The sequence below is a fragment of the Cotesia glomerata genome, unplaced genomic scaffold, assembly GCF_020080835.1.
Source record: "Cotesia glomerata isolate CgM1 unplaced genomic scaffold, MPM_Cglom_v2.3 scaffold_28, whole genome shotgun sequence".
Lineage (NCBI taxonomy): Eukaryota > Metazoa > Arthropoda > Insecta > Hymenoptera > Braconidae > Cotesia > Cotesia glomerata.
In genome coordinates, this window is record NW_025403329.1 from 34018 (window position 1) to 48529 (window position 14512).

The 14512-nt window shown below is 31.6% G+C and overlaps 1 long non-coding RNA gene across 1 annotated transcript; it reads left to right on the top strand.

Moving 5' to 3' along the window:
- Positions 1-505: 505 nt before the first annotated feature.
- On the top strand, positions 506-14512 carry LOC123274268. Its single transcript, XR_006511475.1, has 3 exons — positions 506-516; positions 11070-11075; positions 14413-14512. It is a non-coding gene; the product is annotated as an uncharacterized LOC123274268 (long non-coding RNA).

Sequence of the window (14512 nt, forward strand, 5' to 3'; positions counted from 1 at the left end):
GTTGTGGAAGAGAAATCTGGCCCATCTTGCCCATAATTAGGTGACTTTCATACGAGTCACCGTGATCTGTTTGTACGCAAAATTATTATAATCAGAATTTAACGATTTTGTTTTTCTAACTTTTGAATTTGTAATATGATGAAGTCAGGGAGTCACCTTCACGTTTTCCGCTTAAAGTCGTAAAAATAAGACCTATTCGCTCCGAGGGCAACTACCCCAGCGCTATAGGTGGCGTTTTTGAGAACTTCATACCCAGTTTACGTCATTAGTAAACATATAACCACATGTATTTTCATGTATTTAAATCAAATAATTACGTATTTTATTAACTAATTAAACTTAATAGTGTAATTATTTTAATCATAAAAGTGTATTATTAAACTATGGATTCACCAAATCTGAAAGAACTTTTAAAGTGTTGTGTAAAAAATTGTAGAAATACTACAAAAAATTGTAAATATGAATTTTACAGTTTCCCCTCGAATAACCCTAACTATCCACATAAAGTTGAAAAACGTGAATTGCGGATGAAAGCATTGAAAAATATTGAGTAAGTATAAAACTTAAAAATGAGATTTATTAAACAAATTTTAATGATATTAATGCAGAGAAATCTGGCAACCATAAATATTAATCTTTGTGTTATCTTAATTAAAAATTGTAGAGCAGATGGATCATCTTGGACTCCAAAAAAACGGAGTAGGATTTGTAGTTTTCATTTCGCAGGAGGAAAGAAGTCAGACCATCCAGAAAGCCCAAGTTACGTTCCTACTGTTTTTGATTATACAGAAAAAACTACACAAAAAGCTACGTCTTCAGTTAATCGGTAGCTAATTAAATCTATAAAATAATAGTTCATATGCACAATTATTATTTAAAAAATTTTTTGTTAGGTTTCAAAGACGTATGAAAAGGAGCATGGTAAATACAAGCGTAAATACAAGTGATCGTAATTTACGTGCTAAAAAACAAACGTATCGATATCGAAGGCTCGAAACTTGCTTGGCAATTTAAACTTGCAAGATGAAAATCTTACTCTTGGCAATCAAACATCTTGTGATGTTGAAACCGACGTAAATTTTTTATCTGACAACGATGATGACGCCGAAAATTTTGACAAGAGTAATACAATATTTATTTGTATCAAACATCAAAATTCAAATACTTGCGATGCAGAAACACAAATTTACATACCACGAAAAGATAAAATGAAAATAAATTTAAATATCAACGAATCTTCTAATGTCTCTGAATCATGTAAAACAGGATTTCATGGCTACTCATCAGTCAAGGATGCGGTTGACGAAGTACGTGATCTATGTGGAGTTAGTCTAGAAACATTTAAACTCTTGTTAAGAATATTATTAAGACAAAAAGTCGATAATCGACAAAAAGTATCGATGGAAGATCGTCTTTTATTTTTAACTTCCCGGTAAAAAATCTCAGATTTTCAAAAATCGGGAAGTTATTGTTTTTACCCCGTTTGGCAAAAATCGAGTTTTCATCAGATCTCGACGTTTGAAGGTCACAGGAAGCTTCCCTGACTACCCCCGCGATGTTGTCACTATGTCTGTATGTATGTGTGTGTGTGTGTGTGTGTGTGTGTGTGTGTGTGTGTGTGTGTGTGTGTGTGTGTGTGTGTGTGTGTGTGTGTGTGTGTGTGTGTGTGTGTGTGTGTGTGTGTGTGACTATGTGACTCGCTTATAACTTTTGAACGGTTGAACCGATTTCATCGCGGTTGGTGCCATTCGAAAGGGCTACGCTGAACTTAGATTTCCTGGAGAATTTGAACCGATTCGACCGATAGATTTTAAGAAATCTTGAAAAATCTTAAAAAAATAAGAAAAAATCATTTTTGAAAGTAGTTTTTGGAATATCTTTTAAACGGCTCTATCGATCAACTTCAAAACTAATCCGCCCTTAAGCTTGAAAACCACGCCGATCGGCGTCAACCCGATCAAAATCGGTTGATTCGTTCGAGAGATAGCGTGAACGAAAGAAAACCGAAAACCGAAAAGTGTTTTTTCACATAACTTCGTCATTTCTTCTCGGATCACTTTTGATGACATAGCATAATTTATAGAGCTTAAAAACCGCGTCGATTGCCGCCAAAACGTAGAAATCGGTTAATTAGTTCAAAAGATATCGTCAATAAAAGATTTGAAAACAAGTGTTTTTTAAAATCACTGCGACATTTTTAACTTCCCACTCAACAAAATCGAAGATTTTCAAAAATTAGGAAGTTATTGTTTTCACCCTGTTTTTTTTTCTTTACTCACGTCTTAACGATAATAATTTTTGAATGAGCTTGGATAGCTCAAAATGACACGAAAATTATATTTATGAGCTCGAAAAGCGCAAAAGTAATAAGTGCAATTTTAAGCGCTTAAGTATGGAATTAGCGGAAGTTGCCGGATGGCCGTTAGGGTCAATCGTTTTCCAAATTTTTTAATGAAAATGAGAACTGGATTAACATTCACAGCATTAGGTGCATTATTCAAGCTACATCGAACTGGCAATATCTACGATTTTTACTGACACGCTAGTGTATTTAGCTGGTTCGTGTAAAAATTTTGTTTCATGGTTATCAAGGGAAACCATTCGTGCATGATGCCCGATGTTTTCAAGGAATCTTACAAAAATTGCCGAGTTATCATTGATTGTACTGAGTTCCATGTTGAACAGCCGTCAAAAATCAAACACCGAGTCCAGTTTTATTCTAGATACAAAAAAGGATTCCGCTTAAAAGTTTTAGTCGGTTGTACTCCATCTGGCTACATCTCTTTCATTTCACGCTGCTATGGTGGTAAATCTACCGATTCGCAAATAACAAGTACTTGTGGTTTTTTGGATTTGCTTGAACCTGGTGACTTGGTACTCGCTGATAAAGCGATTCCCCCAAATTAAGACTGTTCTCGACGAAGATGGTAAAGGAATACTAATGGTTATGCCACCGTTTTTATATAATAAAACATTCACAGCGGAACAAGTACAAGAAACATATCAAGCTGCAAGTGTAAGAATTCATATTGAAAGAGTTATGCAAAGGATTCGAACGTATAAAATTGTTGGATAAGTTTACTATTGACTTATTGCCTTACAGTGATGCTATAGTGTTTATGTGCTGCGTTTTAGTTAATTTCACAACCACCAATAATTAAAAGTAAATGAAGAAAAAGGAATCAGAAGATCAATTTATCAGTACAATTATTACGGAAAAGATATAAAAATTAATTTAAACAACTCAATATCATCTTAAAATTTATCAAATACTTTATTATTATATTTTATAGTGACAAGTATGATACACATTGCAACTTTCAATAATCAATTAATAAAAGTATAAAGTTTTTATAAATAATTTAAATATTTTCTTTTTGATTTTCTACTAGGACCTTTAAATAATAACTAAAAATAAAAAGCTTTAGCTTTGGAATAAGATTAGCTAAAATTTTTCGTCTCTTTTTAAAGTAACTACATAACTACCCTTTGGTGACCAGATAAATAAATCACATAAATTTAAACCAACAACATACATTTGGACTTGACACTGAGTATAATAAACATGACTTTTTTTGAGACTAGCCTCATTTTCTTTTAATTCTAAATATTTTACGTTAAATTTTTTTTCTTTTTCATCAAATACAGGTTTTGATGCACACGTAGAAGGACACTTAATTTCTAAAATTTTAATAACTTCGTCATTTTTAATAACAATTCCGTCAACACTAGCACACAACCATGATTGAAGTGGCTTGACAAATACGCCAATGGATACAACGTCAACATCAAACTGTTTTATATATGCTTCCACGGCCTTTTTTTCATTTTTTACACCATACTCCATTGCTTTTGTTGTCGGTTTTTGAGTATTAACTAAGTTATCAGCTAAAGCTTCACTGTCTTTTTTTTTATTCGTTTTAATTGAATGAGCTTTTTGTGAAGCACTTATTCGATACTTTCTTGAAGAAAACCACTCTGGCGATGCACTCTGCTTTACAGTATTTAAACATAAGTTCAATATTTGATACTCATACAACTTCACGTAACAATTATAAAAATTATAGAGTTGAACATCCTTAAAAATTATATTGTGTGAATAAAGCTTAATTTTTTTTGATTTTTGGAGTAAATTGACGATGACTTTTTGGACAATTGTTTTTTGCACATAATCTACAGCATTGTCACATACATCTTCAATAAACATTCTAGCAGATGTTGTCATTGCAAAGTCTTTTTCAAATTTTTAAAACATATTGAAACGAACAATTAATTTCTTCTAGTTCTGACGACTGAACGTCGTAAACAGGCCCATAAATCTTTTTTAAACTAAATTCATCAGTAATAATCAGTGGTTTTGCAAAAATTTCTTTGGCGAGTTGACTTGATGATGGTTTACCCCAACTTTGTTCTTCAGATGTCTTCGATTCACCAGTATCTTTATTTATATAATATATTAGTGCGTAAATATGTTTACATTGCGCACATGCTTGGGATACACAAGTGCAACTTCTGTTTATGACGTGTCTAGCTGCATTTAACTGATAGGATGAATCTTATTGTTATTAATGTGTTATTAAATTTTCATTTTAAAATATGATGAGTCTACTTACCTTTAACTCAACTTGGTATGGAGGTTCTGTAGTATTGGTCTGTCTAATTATTTTTGCTTTTATTTTTACAGGTTGATTTTGAACTCTTAACTCTTCTACATCTACAACATTGTCTTCACTCAACTTTTTTCCATTTATAATTTTTTGTTTGTGGAAGTCAATAGAATGAGTTATTTTTTCAAATCCAACTTTTATTATTTTATTCATATTAAAAATTCATCCACAGCAGGTTAATCCATCTTTTAATCGTTCATTTTTCGAATAAAAAATTTTATTTCTCCGCCTTATTTTTTTTTATTAATTAATGATTAATTAACTGTCGCTTGTAAGTGAAATTTTTATACTTATAAATAATAATTATTTAAATAATAATTTTTTTATCTTAAATCCCAGTGTTTACATACAATAAAACTGGTAGTGAAGTTATTTTTTTTGCCACGGGCAGCGCTACGCGCGGTTCCCCTCGGAGCGAATAAGGAAATAGTTCAAACTACGCATAGATTCAATCGGGTTTCGAAAAATCTAGAAACGCGATGACGCTTTTTTCGACAAAATACCCTTGAGATCCCTTTCATTTTTCTGATTTAATTTCCCGATGAACCCCATACAATCACCGATGTTGCTAACCCTATATAAATCGCCCGAAAATCATTTTCAGGCAGTTCGATTTAGACCAGGATACCACCGGTTAGCTCCGCGTCAATCGGCTCCGGCATCAAATTCTTCGGAAGCACAAAGTACTCCGTGATACACGAGACAGTGCCTTGCTCGTGGTTAGGCTGCACTTTAGTAGCACTAACGTGGTAGATTCATCGGTTATTTGATATATGCCATAATTATATTCCGTTTGTCTTTATTTTTATTATTTTCCGCCGTTGAGCGTCGATTGTGTATTATTCCGCCGTTGAGCGTTGATTTTTCGCGAGAATCGCGAAGTATATTGTTTTCCGCCGAAGAGCGTCGGGTAGTGTTAGGTTTTTGCGCTTAAAGTCGCGAAGGTTAATTCATTATTTGAAATTATTCAATTTCTCCGTGATACACGAGATCCGGTAATTCGGTAGCGAAAATACCTGAGCGTCGATTGAGTGCTAAGTTTTCCGCGTAAAGTCGCGAAGATTAAAATAATATCATTATTAGTAAATATTTAATTTCTCCGTGATACACGAGATACGGTATTTCGATAGTGAAACTACCCATAGAAGGTGAAAGGGCCCATTAAATTTGAGCCTCTCTACAGACTTCCAGGGTAAGCCCAAAACATTATCTACTTTTAAGACATTATTATTTTTCTAACATTTGTGTTCCTTTTTTTATCTCTATCTTTATTAACCGTTTATAATTTGTAAACCCAAATCTGGAACACGCTTATTTGTTTTTATCAATAAATTCAAACAAATAAACAACTAAATTCTTTCATTTTTACTTCTAAAATAAAATAAGATCTCTATTACAAATAAAATTACAACTAAAAAATAGAATAGGTTACTCGTGACCGAAGTCAGCAGGGATTTATCATCCTTACTCTTTCTAAGGTAACACTTAGAGATAACGTTCAAGCTTGTGTACCGCTCCGCACTCCAACGCAATTTTTAATTTAGCTCCCGAACGGACAAGGTGATAACGTTCGGATATATGAGATTTCTATTTCATAATCCTTGCGCCCATCACTCACTCCGTTCGTGACAGTCACATTTAACCATGCCCTATAAATCGTACAGTCTCCGCTTCGTGGTGCCTGTTCGTCGATGACTATTCATTGACGTGCTGGGGAAAAACATTGAGTTCACCTTCCACATTGTTCAACAAGCTCTGACCGACCTCCAAACTTGGGCAGAAAGCTGCGGCTTTACATTTTTACCGACCAAATCGGAGTATATGATAGGGAACGATAGCAAACCAAAAAAAGAATCTCCAACTCTATTTAAATAACCAACCTCTACAGAAACCGGATGCAATTAAAATTCTGGGACTTACGATCGATCGAAAACTCACATGAAAGGCCCATGTCGAAACATTGAAGAACGATTGCCAAAATCGCTTACGCATTATTAAGGTCTTGGCAGGAAAGAAATGGGGAAGCAGCACCGAAGCCCTATTAAGAATATACCGAAGTCTCATCAGACCAAAAGCTCGACTATGGGGTCATACTTTTATGATTCAGCTAACCCCTCGCTGTTAAACAATCTTCAAACCGTCACAAACTCTGCATGCCGTATCTGCCTTGGAGCCTTCAGAACTAGCCCGACTTACAGCCTGCTTGCGGAAGCAGGAGAACTCCCTCTATCTATCAGAAGGAAAGAGCTTTGTCTTAAATATGCCCTCTCTATATCCACGACACCTAACAACCCTGCATTTCACTGTATCTATACAAACGCTGCACCCAATCGCTACCTCGAAAGCTCTACACCTCAACCACTCAGGATTCGAATATCACAATATTCTGCAGAACTCGGAATTACTCTACCAACTGTATATAAACGTTCTCTAGGGTTCCATCCTCCGTGGCGTTCCTTAGACATCTTCGTAAATATGGAACTCATCGACCATGATCGCCTAACAACAACGCCAGAGACCTTGAGATTACTCTTTTGCGAGCTCCGTGAGAAATTTGCACCCTGTGTCGAATACTACACCGACGGTTCCGTTATCAACGGAAAAGCGGGATATGCAGTAGTTTCCAACTCTAACACAATAACGACAAGACGAGCAAGTGACGATAACTCCATCTTTATAAGTGAAGCAGCGGCGATCTTACATACACTCGAAATAATCAAAGAGCGACAAGATACCGCAAAGAGCATCATCTTCTTTGACTCAATGTCTTCCTTTAGGGCTATTAAAAACCAGTTTACTACAAATCCTATCATTCAAAACATCCATCAAGCTCTGGATCACCTCGGATCTCTACAAAAACTTGTAAGCTTCGTTTAGACCCCAGCTCATGTAGGAATTCCGGGAAACGAACTGGCGGACGAGGCGGCCAAGGCCACGACATCTGAAGATTGGCCATCGACTACACCTCTGACTCTTACTGAAGCCTACAAACTGATCCACAACACAATTAAAAACCATTGGAACACAAGCTGGCTACAATCAAAAAGTAAACTCCATGACTTTCGGAGAAACATCTTTGAGACAGCTCAAATATCCGGCAGATTGGAGCAGCGAGTTCTAACGTGAATTCGTATAGGCCATACGCACCTCAGCCATTCTCACCTTTTTTCAAAAGAGCCCCATACCATCTGCCAAAGATGCAATGCCCCATTTACCGTCAAACATCTAATGATCGAGTTCAACCAATACGAACAAGACAGAATACGAGCCGGTCTACCGAACGAGCTCACAGGAGCTTTAATGGACCAAAATGGATGTAAAAAAGTTATCTCTTTCCTAAAGAATATATCTTTGTTCCAATTAATGTAAATTTTGTCTTTTTTCACGTAGTCGCTAATGACCTAGATGTCACAAAGCGACTTGTAAATAAATACAATAAAAAAAAAAAAATAAAAAAAAAACAATATTTATTTTTAAAAATAAAATATATTTTTGTGATTTAAAATTAATTTCCATCATATTAAATTCATTTAAATAGTTGAAAAAATCATTATTTATCATTTTTATGTCCGAAAAATGATGATCTTAAAATTAAGTAGCTAGGCTCACGGAGGTTCGGATAACAAATGAATTTCCTTAACAAAAGAGTCGTTAAGTTTTATGTTATGGATCCGTGAAGGTGAAAACGCCGGAGAGGGCCCCTCGAATAAGACAATCGACCTCGGAAATAATAAATTACCCTCCACTTACTTTTGCGAATCTAACTCCGACGATGATTCGGGTTTTAATTGAACTTGTACCTTTGACTTCCGCTGCTTGGCTTCTCTCTTCCTCCTGCTGACTGGAGATCGAAGATTGAAGGTTGAAGGTTCTAAGCTTAGAAATGATGATACAATTCGATTCGGGTTATTAGTTTATTTTCAGTTAAATGGCCCTATGGGCAAACACGCCTTAACTTACACTATTCACTTATTAACTTTTAACAAGATAAAACAAACATCAAAAGTATATGAGTTCGTAACCGGAGTAACGGCTCCGGCAAATAAAAGTTCTCCGATTATAAATTCAAAGAAGGAGAAGATAATTTGAGAGTGGGACCAGGTCAACGGAACTGCGGGAATCTCGATTATCGTAAAAACGAATCGTGGCTCGAAGAATCACTATCACAGAACTCGGAAATACCGTTAAGGAAATCGAAATTGATAATTAGGGAAAAGATGACTAATTAATTTAATAATTAAAGTCTGCCTATACGTGTTGGGGTATAGGACTCACCCGGGCTCTAAGGCAGAACTGTTACCTAGTAAATGAGCTATCGAATTATGGTGTTCGCGTCTTTTATCACCTCGGTTGCGATTCATTAAGTGGGGCTATTAATTAGACAATTGGTTCCTTTGATGAGGTGACAATGCGCGGTAATGTTTATTCTTCGGCCACGAGTGAGTTGTCACGCAGTCCTGGTGTTGTTCCCTAAATATGCAAGCGCTGCACTTTTCGGCTGGAATGGGAGGCCCTGTATTATAGACGGTACGCCGGTTATAACAATTATCTGAAATCAAATTTTATAATAAAAATCAAAATTTTTAAATAAAATTTGATTTTATAATATAAGTTTTATTATTTGTAGTTAAAAACTAATTATCAAAGGAAAATTCATGATGTCTAATATTATTAATTTTTGTAAATAAAAAGTTGATGATTATTTAAAATTTATTTCCATAACATTAATTTAATGAGTTTGAATCTCAAATCAATTTCTATTTAATAAGATTAATGTAAATAATTTAAAATTAATTCTTATATTATGAATTAATAATTTATTTTCTGAAATTAATTTCTTTAGTATAAAATTGATATTTATGCTTCAAAAATTAATTTTGATAATATAAAATTAATTATTTATCGAGTAAAATTTATTCTTATATTTTATTATTATTATGATTATTATGAGTTTTACTTGTATACCGTTTTCTGGTTTTAACAAGGTTAATTGTCTCAGCTTCTCTGCATATAGTCTTTTTCAACTCTTTATTATCAACATATGCTCCGCTCTATATTATCAACACAATCCTTCAACTTTTATTATCAACATATTCTCCACTCTTTTTATAATCAACCTGTTCTCCACTTGTTATTATCAACATGTTCTCCGCTTTTATAATCAACATATCATTTTCGCACATAACTCTATTCTCAATGCGGCTATCGACCGACTTGTGCTTTCTGTACTGTAATTACCCTATTCCTCACCCCTTTCTATCGGTTGTTGGAATAGTGGCGATGGGGAAACCACAGAGATAACTCATGCCAGTACAGTCGGCTTCCAGAGCGATCTCCAACGGTTGGTGTTGGAACTATTCGAACAACCGTCGGGGCTCAAACCCTTGCCTCACGACATGATACGCGAATGAACTAACGGGATAATGACTTAGTCCGTTCGGCCATCATGCCACTTAATTTATTCTTATACTATTAAATCAATTATTTATAGTCTAAAATTAATTTATATATTATTAAATTAATTCAAATAAATTAAAATTAATTAATTACGATCAAAAATTGATTATCAATCAAAAAATTATTTATTTATTCAATAATATTAATTTTTATCATTAGAAATAAATAACTTATAGGCTAAAATAAATTTTTATAAGACAAAATTGATACAAAAATTTAAATACATTACTTATAATCTATAATTGATTCCTATAATCTGAGATCAATTTATATAATATTTATTAGAATTTAATTTATCTAAAATTAATTTTTATAAAATAAAATTAACTATTCATTATCTAAAATCAATTTTTATGATATTTAATTAAATATTTAATGTCGAAAATCAATTTTTCAAAGATAAAATCAATTAAAATAATTGAAAATTAATTATTCATGATCTATAATTAATTATCAAAAAAAAAAATATGGATTAATTCAAGATTGTTAATTTTTATTATTAGCAATTAATTTTTTATAGTCTAAAATTAATTTTAAAATCATAAAATTGATTATTTTTAGTCTAAAATAAAGTTTTGTACCATAAAATTAAATTAAAAATTTTAAATTAATTATTTATCATTTACAATTAATTTTTATAATTTAAAATCAATTTATATCATATAAATTCTATTTTATTTTATTTTAAATTAATTTTATGAAATAAAATTAACTATCTATAGTCTAAAGTTAATTTTAATGATAGAAAATCGAATATTTAATATCTAAAGTTGATTTTTTCAAGATAGAATCTATTTAAATAATTTCAAATTATTTATCGATAATCTTCAATTTATTTTCGTTATTAAAATTTAATTATTCATAATATAGAATTGATTAAGCGGCATGATAGCCGAGCGGGTTAAGTCATTATTCCGTTAGTTCGCTCGCACATCGTGCCGTGAGGCGAGGGTTCGAGCCCCGACGGTAGTTCGAATAGTTCCAACACCAACCGTCGGGGGTCGCTCCGGTAGCCGAACTATACTGGCATTAGTTTTCTCTGTGGTTTCCCCATCGCCACTATTTCAACAACCGATAGAAAGGGGTGAGGAATAGGGTAAGTACAGTACAGAAAGCACAAGTCGGTCCACAGCCGCAATGATAATAATAAAGAGTTGAGTATATAAATGTGCGAAAAAATAAGGTTGATTATGTAGTGAAAATACATTAGTATATACACAGTAGGAGTGAAAAGAGGACGTTTTGGGGTTCAAAAGCGTTGAATAAAACAAGGACAGTATAAAAACACAGGACGGTGGCGCACTCGCGGAATGCGACAGCTACCATCTACCCAGCCTTGTAAAACCAAGAACGGTATGCAAGAAAAATAGAAATAAATGAAATAAAATATAGAATTGATTATCATACATAAAATTTTATTATTCATCAACTAAAATCAATTTTTGAACAAAAAATAAATGAGTTAATGAATGTTAATAATTCTTATAGTTAAAAATGGATAGCTTATAATCTTAAATTAATTTTTATAATACAAAATTCATCAGCATGATTCAAAATCAATTATGATGATAAAAGTTAATTATTTATAGTCTAAAATTAGTTTTTATGATGAGAAATTGATTAATCATACTGTAAAATTAATTATTGTCACAAAAATTAAATTAAATACTATAAAATGATGTCTTTATAATCCCTAATTTACTATCATACTTTTAAAATTAATTTTCATAGTAAAATTAATTATTCGTCATCAATAAATAATTTTATAATACCAAATTGATTGAAATAATTGAAAATTGATTTTTAAAATCTAAAATTAAATTTTTACACTTGATTATTAATTTTACAATAATAAATTAATTTGTTTGAGATGAAATTAATTAATTGTGATCTGAAATTAATTGATAAAAAAAAATTAATAATTTATTTTAATGCTATATAAGGCTATTATTTATTTTTCAGGAATGAAATTTATTTTCATTAGTTAAAATTAATTTTTATATTATGAAATTAATTTAAATAATTCGAAATTTATTATTCATGTTCCAGAATAAATGTTTAAGATAAAAGATAAATTTTTAAATTATAAAATTTAATTTTATAATATAAAATTCATTATTTACTTTGTTAAAACTTGTAGATGACATTAGTAAGGCAATTGATGATGATAAAGCTGACACTTTTAGTGCTATTCGATTTAACTAAGGCATTTGACTTTGTGGATCCAAAAGTTATTTTGAGGGCACTGGTTGAACTAGGCTTTTATGCTGAAACGATTAAGTGGTTCTTTTCTTTATCTTACGAATAGAAGTCAGTCTTTGATAGATGATCGGGGGTTTCCAGTCAGTTTCTTAAAAACTACGTCGGGTGTGCCGCAAGGCTTTGTTCTTGGACCTATTTTATTTCTAATAGTCGTAAACCTATTCACCAAACCCATTGTATTCAGTCGATATGGCCTGTTTGCAGATGATAAATATATTTATATTCACTTTTACTCGTTTCAATTGGAAGAAGCTTCAGCTCGTATAAATGCTGATGCCCAAGCTGTCATAAATTAGGCCAGAGATAACGGATTAGAAATTAATCTTTTAAAAACAAAGGCCATGCTTCTAAGAACAAATAGTAAGGTAAAAGCATTGAAACGTGAAGGTCTACCTCCCATTATTATCGACGGGGTGGCTCTACACTTTACTGAGTCTGCTAAGTGCCTCGGTCGCCATTTATCGTGTAATTTGTCGTGGAATCTTTATATATCCAAGAGTATCAGTTGAATAAATTCGTCATTGTATAGTTTAAAATTACGTAATAATATTTATCCTTTTAATATTAAAAACTTTTAGTCTCAGCAACTCTACTACCTCTAATTGATTATTGCTCCATAGTTTTAATGAATTCTAAATTTGATAATCATCGCAAACTTCAACGCTCTCTAAACTCAGCAATACGCTTTATCTTTAGCTTGAAACGTGATGAGCATGTCACTCCCTACAGGCGTGAACTTGGTTGGCTGTCCATTAGAGTCGTCGTTTATACTTTGCTGCATATTATTTTTTCAAATTGTTAGACATTGGAAAACCGAAATATCTGCGAGATTTAATTATCGAAGATAATACTGTAAGACGCTCAGAGAGATTAGCAGCTAAGAAGAATAAGATAAATTTCAAATTACCTAATTTTACAACGACGCAGTACGAATGTTCATTTTTCGTTACAGTTATTCGTCTGTGAAAGAAATTACCGGCAGATATCATTAACTCTGCAAGTCTAGAGATTAACAAAAATAAAATGTATGACTATCTGTTTAATTTGGATGGTTAGTAGTATTTGATCGTGATAAATCGAGATGAGAATGAGGTTAAATCGAATGATGTATTTAAATCTCCGAAATTTAATTAATTTTTAGTGTTTATTCTTGTCACTAAGATCGATTTTAAGTTATTAGTTACTATAGCATTAGTGGTAATGTTAATAACAATAATAGCTCTTAGCGATAGTTTTTATAGTTCATAGTCATTGTTTATAATATCTTTATATTGTATTATTAAATTTTTACTTTTGTAAAACTTGCCATCTGGCCAGCAGGCTTTGGCATAAATAAAGTGAATGTGAATCTGAATCTCAATTTAAAGTTAAAAATTAATTTTTGAACAAAAGTCCACACGACTCGTGTGAAAAAAGTAAACATAAAATTGATTTATTCAATATTATTAATTTTTATAATTAATAATTGATTTTTCATTATCTAAAATTAATTTTCATATAAATAATTCGATAACTGTTTATCTAAAAATTTTAATGATTTGAAATTAATTTTTATATCTAGAAATTGATTTGTATAGTTAAAAATTAAGAATTTATTATTCGAAATCAATTTTGTTGATATAAAATTAAAATTCTTACATAAAGTTAATTTTTGTAATATAAGATCAATAATTTATAGTCTACAATTAATTTCTATACTATAAAATCAATTATTTAGAGTCGAAAATTAATTTTTAAATATAGTATTAATTTAAAATATAGTATTAATTCAAGAAATTTATTATTAAGTATTTCTAATCTGAAATCAATTTTCATAATTTAAAATTAAATATTTATGGTACTTAATCAATTATTATATCATAAAAATATTTATATATAATAAAAAATTAATTTTCAAACAAAATAATATTAATTTATTCAATATTATCTATTTTACTATTAGAAATTGATAATTTATATTCAAAACTAAAGAGCGAATGTGTGGCCGAGCGGTGTAAGTCTTAAACTGACCGCACAACAATGGCAGGGGACAGCTGTACTCCAAATTACTCAACTCAATGCCAACTTTACTCAATAGTTCAACTACATTTTATGAAATTTGTCGCCAACATAAAAATATTGGAGTC